The 8006-nt window shown below is 40.1% G+C and overlaps 1 pseudogene; it reads right to left on the minus strand.

Moving 5' to 3' along the window:
* Positions 1–386: 386 nt before the first annotated feature.
* LOC134618372 (amidophosphoribosyltransferase-like) lies at positions 387–6093 on the minus strand (annotated as a pseudogene).
* Positions 6094–8006: the final 1913 nt, after the last annotated feature.

The following is an 8006-nucleotide window of genomic DNA, read 5'->3' on the forward strand; positions in this document are numbered from 1 at the left end:
AACTCGAGTCAGTTATTTCACAATCAGAATACTTTATTAATCCCTGAGGAGATTACAGCTGCTCCAAGACAGCAACAAAGTAAACTATTTAAATACACTATATGTTACAGTTTACAAATGTAATAAATAGCACTAATATATACAAATTGTTCCATTTTAAATATCAAGATTACAGAGGTGGTTATAAATAAACATGAAGAATATTGACAAAGAATATTACAGATATATGACATTTCACTCTAACCTGTGAACTTTGTCGTTTGCTATTTTACTCTAGTGTGCGCAAAAAAGGTGTAACTATTGCAGTTATGTATAAGTTGTGTAACATCGTAGTGTTAAGGCTGGCAGTATTGACATAAACATCCACAGTGCTGCTGTTGCAGCAGTTACCACTCCAGCTCCACTGGATATTTCCCAGTCAGACAGGCAGTGCAGTGGCCCACTTTCCTGTTGGACTTGTTGTTCATTTGGTCCTTTTCATTATGGAAAGCGATGCCCTCCTGGACTGCAGATACGAGGCCCTCCACAGTCAGATATTTGACACTGTCAGCACCTGTAAACAGCTTTAGCATTAACACAAGTTTTTGTTCTGACCTGTCAAAGAAATGAATGGTAGAAGTTCATGTTTAAATACCAATATAACCAGCAATGTCCTCAAACTCCGGCTTGTTGGCGATGAGCTCCTCCTTGGTTGGGATGTTGATGCCCATGTAGCAGGGGAACCTGACTGGTGGAGAAGCCACCCTGATGTGGACCTGTCCAGAAGAATAATGTGTTTTTACCTGTTAGTCACATCCTCAAAGATCATTTTGAACCTGAAAATTCTGCAGTTGGACACAAATATCAGTTTAAGCTTTGATGTGATGATTAGTATTGCCAGGAGGTTCCTGGTTTGAACCCTGACTGGGGCCTTTGTGGGTGGAGTTTGCATCTACCTGTGTGGGGTTCTTCTGTTTCACCCACATAAGTGTGTTTTAGGTTAAATTGTGACTCTAAACCTGTCAAGTGCTTGATGTGTATAAAACAAAGCAGTGTATCAATGTATGGTTAAAATGTCTTACAACTTAGATCACACTGGATGGTGAAGAAAACGTGCTTATGAATGAGTACATGACGTTACTCATGCCAATCTGATTAGGGACAGATTTCCACTAAAGGTGGGACTTAGAAAGTGATTAGCTTTCATATTTTTTCATCTTTAGTATTGCAAAATTGGTCATTCCCAAATATACATGTGTCAATGAAATAATAATAACTGGGATGTTCAAGACAATACAAAAATAATTTGATCCAGATATCCTGGATTCAGGGTTTTATGGAGTGGAGGGAATTTTCTGCCTTATTGAAAACAGCCTCAGACTGCGCCTCTAGTTCACCTGCTTTTTGAGTTGACAGTTAATGAGCCAAATGTTTTCTATGAACTCCTGGTGTACGTATAGTGAGCAATTTAAGAAACGCACATTTCTTTAGTCTCTAAGACATCAATGTATCCACTGATTAGTCAATGACTTATTAATAAAAACTGCTCCATTACTCTCTGGTGCTACTTACAGTCTGAATTATCAGACAATCCCAACCAACCAGTTTGGGAGCCAGTGAGCCAAAATGTTGTGTGCGCCATGTCAACAACTACTGCCAAACGCTCTGAAACCAACCTCTTTGGCACCTGCTTCCTTCAGCAGTTTAATAATGGGGGAAACTGTGTTGCCTCTGACGATGGAGTCATCAATGAGCACCACTCGTTTCCCAGCAAAGTTGTCCGTCAATGCTCCAAACTTCTTGGCCACTCCTAGCTGCCTCAAGCGGGTATTTGGCTGGATAAAGGTTCTTCCAACATATCGGTTCTTACACAGAACTTCAACGTATGGAAGACCAGACTGTGAAAAGAAGACAGAAGAAAAGCTAGAGACAAAGTCCACTCTGTATATTATAACATTATTGAGGTGGAGCTGACACACTGTGGACAGACCTGCTAAGCGTAGCCCAGAGCAGCAGGGGTGGCAGACTCTGGCACAGTGCTGACAACGTCTGCATCAGTCGGAGACTCGATGGCCAACTGTCGCCCACAGCGCTGTCTGACAGTATAAACCATCTGCCCTGTAGTAAAGTGATATGTCAGTATTACTACATTTAAGAAATGAGTAATCAGTAAGTGTGTTACCCATAATAAATATGCATACCTTCGAAAATAGAGTCCTGCTGGCAAAATAAACATATTCAAAAATGCAGAAGGCTGGGAGGCCTCCCTCAGGCCGGGGCACAACACTCAGAGACGTGACACCATGTCTGGATATCTGGACTATCTCTCCTAGCAAGACCTCCCTGTAATACCTGTTAATCAGTAAGGACATCAAAGATAATGAACCGAAGGACTCAAGGATCGCCATTTCACTGTTCATGCATTTTGGTAAGGATGAAATATTTTTGGAAGAAAACCCTTAAAGTTCTTTACTGAACCGACTGGTTTCTGTCTTATTTTAGACCTGCTGACAGACCAAGATGACTGGTGAGCAACAAAAGCTACACAGTTACTGTTGGGAAACCCCAGAACTACTCTGATGTCATCAAATCCCATCTTTACTGGAATTTACAGAGGTGACAAAACTTGGAATTTACGTCATAAAAATGCATCTTTATGAGGAAAAGAGTAAATTGTCAAAAGGAAAACCATAAATAACTTCAAAAGTACTGATGGGATAAGGTAAATGACGTGAAACCTTTGAAAAGAAAAACCTAATAATAAGGCTATATGTAAATGATTTACACCTGGCATTACAGTTCCTGTTCCACCAAATACTTTTGCAAAGGTAACAAATGCTTACTTGGCACCAATAGACTGGAAGCTGCACGACTCTGATGACACAACCCAGCCCTCAGTATCTTGCTCTTGAGCGCCTGCTCAGAAAAACAAGGATCAAGTTAATCGTTCACACATCTGACCTCTGACAGTCAGAAAGGCCAAAAGCTCTGCTGCAACCTTTGACCTCTCGTGAGGCGTCTTCTTTATCAGTAAAGTTAGTCTTTAGAGCAAACATGCATGTGTTGCACCAGTTCTGATGCAACTTTCACATGCACCAAACGTGTAGATACCTGGACTGTGTAGTTTGGAGATGGGAACAAGCTGCCCAATGCACAGCGGCCTGTTTCCATAAGGGTCACGAACCGCATAGACGACATCTTTGAACATGACCAGCAGTGAGTATGATGTTGGTGTTTCAGTCATGAGGTTTTTAATTCTACAAAAAAGAAAAGAAGTAAAAACTGTATTAAATTTGTGTAAAGCAAAAAATATTTATGCTTTTATGCTGGTGTATCATTAGGTCACAACAGTCACCTGGCAACCCAGTCAGGTGAGTCTAGCTCCTCCATAGGTGGAGTCAGTGCCAGAAGCTGGGTGATGAGCTCGCTGTCTGAGCTGGTGGAGAGGCCGACGCCATGGCGCATCACCTAGAAGGCACATTTACAGCAGCTGATTAATTATCGATTGATGTTATTTTATGTGGAAACAGAAATCTTTGGAAAAGTTCAGAATGGGAATGGTTGCCCTGAACTCAAAGAGCCACTCAGCACCCACGGTGGGAGAGAGACACGGGCCAATCATGTTGCTGCACTGACTAGACTCAGCTGATGTTCACAATAGTTTTAACTGCACTTTGGCATAACTGCTCTATAATGACTCAAATATATACGTAAGTCTACTTTTCATATTGTATGATAAGTGACGTTTCCCTTCGTTATGACTTAACTGATCAAGCACATTCTCAAATTTCTACCCTCAACATTCTCCTTTTGACATACTTCTGCAACTAATAAGCACATGTTCAATCGTTTCCATAGCGATACACCAGATGCATAAGCCAGATGTTTCCCCATCCTAATGAGTCCCATTCAGAAAACATGACCTGTTCTTATTCTACTTAGAATCATCTCCTCCTGCCTACTTATTCCTCCATTTCTTCTAACTTCTACTGTGTTTTGTGCTTTACATAAATGTCTCCATTTTACTTCACATACTTTACTTCTGTCTCATGCCGTTTTCCATAAACTCTTACTGTCTTTCCAAACTATACTTCTCCCTTTCGACACCAGTATCTGCACATCAATATCTACTTTTTAAAAAGCTTCTTTAGCCAACCTATCTGCTCTTTGATTACCCAAAATACCTTGATGTGATCTAGCTTTTGTTGGACTGAACATGTTTCAGTGGCCCTTATGAATACAGAATATAGAACCTTCTGTGTATGTTAACCTCAGGTTGCTGAGAAAGGTGAGAAAAAGACAGATGGAACACAGATTTCTTGGATATAGCAAATAAATATTTCAGCAGAAAGTAAATCTGTGTGTGTTTAGTTCATTATTTTTATGTCACATTGCTGTGTGCAACATTCAGCCTGGACAAGCGGAGCCCCCTCCTCACCTTTTTCCTCAGGGCATGGGCATTAACCAGCTCTCCATTGTGAGCTACAGCTATCTTGCCATGCAGTGTATCCACCACAAAGGGCTGGCAGTTCTGCAGCTCTGAGATCCCAGTAGTTGAATAGCGTGTGTGGCAAATGCCGAGGTTACCATAGCGCAGTTTGGTGAGAGCCTCGGGTGGAAAAGCGGTGCTCACTAATCCCATTCCCTATAAAATGACAACATTACTCTGTCAAGGTTTGAACTGGCAGAAAGAAAGTGAACAGTAAATGAAATGTTAAAAAGCAGAAAATTAGCAAACAATGAGAATGTTTGAAGTTTGTAAAGGCCGAACATCACAGGCTCAGTGTGACTCTGAGCAGCTGTGTTGTTTTCGTGTAACTGTAACAATAGAAACATATTCAGGAGGCAACCAAACTCCTCCTGGGTCTGTTTTTGACATGCTGGGTTAAACTTTGTTTTATCATAACAGAAGTTTCAGTGTTACCTTGTGTGTTGTGTATGTGGGTGGACTGGCTCCATTACTTGTGACAATCCCAGCACATTCCTGCCCCCTGAGAAAACACAAAATATCACAGTGCAAATTGTCATGTATTAGTGCAGGAAGCTTCTTCAGTTCCAAAATATGCAGAGATCCTGAGTGTTTACTAAAATAAAAATCAAACCGTTCTAATAGCTCAATCGTTTTTTTTATTCAAGCATACATGTACACTGTTTATGAGAGATTAAGCTTGTGTTTCGGACATGTAGCGATTGTGTTGAACTGTATGAAGCTTATTAGACATGAAACAGATGATACGTAAAAGTGAATTTTGCCAAAATACGCAGTTAAATTAAGTGGTGATGGCAGTAAAAACTACCGCCGTAGATTGTAGAACGATCGCGCTGCGTTCTCGGCAAGTCTGAACTCCCGTGTGAACTTACTGTCACGGTTCTGGGTCTGTTTCAACCCAGTATTTTGAGCTCATCTCACTCGCCGTGTCACTTACAAAAACTCTCGTGCTTGAGTAGTGAAAAACGGCCCTCGCGTCGAAGTCTTCTTACAGAAATAACAAGAAAGTTTTCCTAAGAGAGTTCAGGTTGTGTTGAACAATAAAGGTTGTCATACTAATATTTGCTTTCTTTAGCATGGGGTTTGTAAACTGAAACATGCTGAAATTAACGGCAACATTTAGCTCAAAACCTTACAAACACATGGTTTTTCCAGCCATTTTTTACCACATTTACTAAAAATATTTGTAACGTTTTGTATTTAAAACGCAATTTTAAATGTTACATCTAAATATAAATCTTTTTTTTAATTCGCTTAGCCTTTTCCCCCAATTTTCAAGCAAAATGTAAAGACATTGGGGAGGGTGGATCAATGCTTTTCCACAACACTTTTATATGCAGTGACGGCTGCATTCTGCATAAATTCACGTTTCATTCACTGATTTTATATTTCTGAAGTTTGGGTCAGATTCACATATAAACCAAACATTTCACTTAAAATGCTCGCACATCATTAACTGGTTACTAAAGCTGGAGTAACTGGTTTTCCCTTACTCACCTGTGCTGTAACGCCACCAAGCCCAAAGTTAAGAACTGAGCCACGTCCAGCTGTGTGGGCCACTCTCCGGCAGCGACGCACCCAAACACTCCGCACTCCTCTCCGATACCCGACTCCTCGAACTCCATGGCCTCGTTGTCGCCGGTGCCTCTCAGATAAACTGCGGGAGTCTCTTACCTGGTTACCTGTGACCAACAACCGTGCGTGCGCGTCCTTGTGTGGGTGTTTGCCCGTTACACCTTCGTGACCAAACACGTGCTTGCAGCCAGGGGCGGTCCTAGCCTGTTCGGTGCTCTGGGCGTGTACACACAGATAGTATGCAAACGGCTAACAAACAGCCATTATAACACAATACAGCTTTTCCAATTAAAGGCTAATTAATATTGTGTTGAACACAGTCCAAAGATTCAGTAAGCCCCATCAGTGTCTACTGTTCACTATGTTACGACGCAGCTCAAATGCTGCAACATAAAACAGGAGGCGAATACCAGAGTGTTAGTGAGAAGAGGTTTTATCCTAAAATCACACAGCAGGTTGGCTAAAATCTTTGCCTTGGTGGCACCAAGGCAAAGACTAGTTCTTCTCGAAAGCCTGCCTCAGGTCTGTGTTTCTCCTTCTCTTTTCTCCTTTTTTCTAAACTGAGGATCTGATGGCTTTGACCTTTTCTTGTCCATCTTCCATCAGTAATTTTGCACTTCAGAGTGTGAGTGGGCGTAAAGGTGTCTGGGAAGAGACCTAAAATCTGGATTATAGATGACAGACAGTTGGTGTCATAAACCACTGCCTCTGTTCAAGGCTGGACGTTCTGATTGAACAAAGTCGTACAAAGACAAACTGCATTATGCAGCATTTTATTTAGATAGCAACTAATCAATGTTCAGGTGTTTTTACATGGTCTATTCTTCTTCAATGCTTTCTAAAATTTGCCAACAGCTCCTGTGCAGTGTAGTAGAGAATTACAGACATGATAAATTAACATTTTATACATGTTGTGAACAACAACTCCAGTTTTATGGAATAAAGCTGGAACCCTGAGATTAAATGGTTGGGATGACATTAAAAGGTGAAAATACAAGAGCTAGTCCTACTTTTGCACCTTCAGCAGGAAATACTTCAAACAACAGATTTTCCTCATCATCATTTTCCCATAACCTTTTACTGACTCTTCAGGACTTTCAGACAGAGGTTCTGTCATGTGGGAGTATTTTGAGTTGGTCAATCAGGTGGGTTTGCTAGGTTTCTGTTCATGTTGTTTACTTTTGTATTGTGTGTGTTTATTTTATCTGAAAGCGTGAAAAACTCAGTAGCAAACAAAAAAATCTGCTTTTCATAATATACACATCTTTAAATAATTTTAAAGAGTCAAATGGAAGTCTTTCTAAATTTAATAAAATGAAAATTAAAAATTTATTTTATTTTCAAAATAAATTTGCAGCAATTTAATTTGTTTATTGTTTTTACCTGATAGTCTATGGAAGACCGTTTTCCTGCATCTCTACAGTTTCTCTGCACTCCTCCTGTCCCATGTGGGAGGATTTTCTGAGGCAGGAGAAATTATCTCCAAGAAAAGAAACAGACTTGGCCATCGCACAGTGAAACAAATTCTCTTCTTAAATAAAAACAAACAGGATGACCTTAAATGCATCATGTGTTTACTTTACAAGTTCATAAACATTTTCCCGTTCCAGTTCAAAATCAATTTACCTCAATAGTCAAAAATATTACTTATAAACATACTGTTTCAATGATTACTGACATAACTACATGGAGACCTCACAGCAGAAGCATACTCCATAATGTGCTCTACAGTATTATATGTATATTAATGTATTTTTCATCTATTGTATTTACCAAAATCAAAAGGTCACAAGCAAAGAAAGACGACACAATGATACGTTTAAAGAAGGAACGTTTATTGATCAAAATTACTTATTTCATCCAAAAAAATCTTGTTCAAAGCAACAGGGAGGTGGCTCAATATCAGACAGAATTGTGAACTGCACTCTGTGGAGTGGGAAGTCGTGATGAAGCAGTACACTTT

The sequence above is a fragment of the Pelmatolapia mariae genome, linkage group LG3_W, assembly GCF_036321145.2.
Source record: "Pelmatolapia mariae isolate MD_Pm_ZW linkage group LG3_W, Pm_UMD_F_2, whole genome shotgun sequence".
Classification (NCBI taxonomy): Eukaryota; Metazoa; Chordata; class Actinopteri; order Cichliformes; family Cichlidae; genus Pelmatolapia; species Pelmatolapia mariae.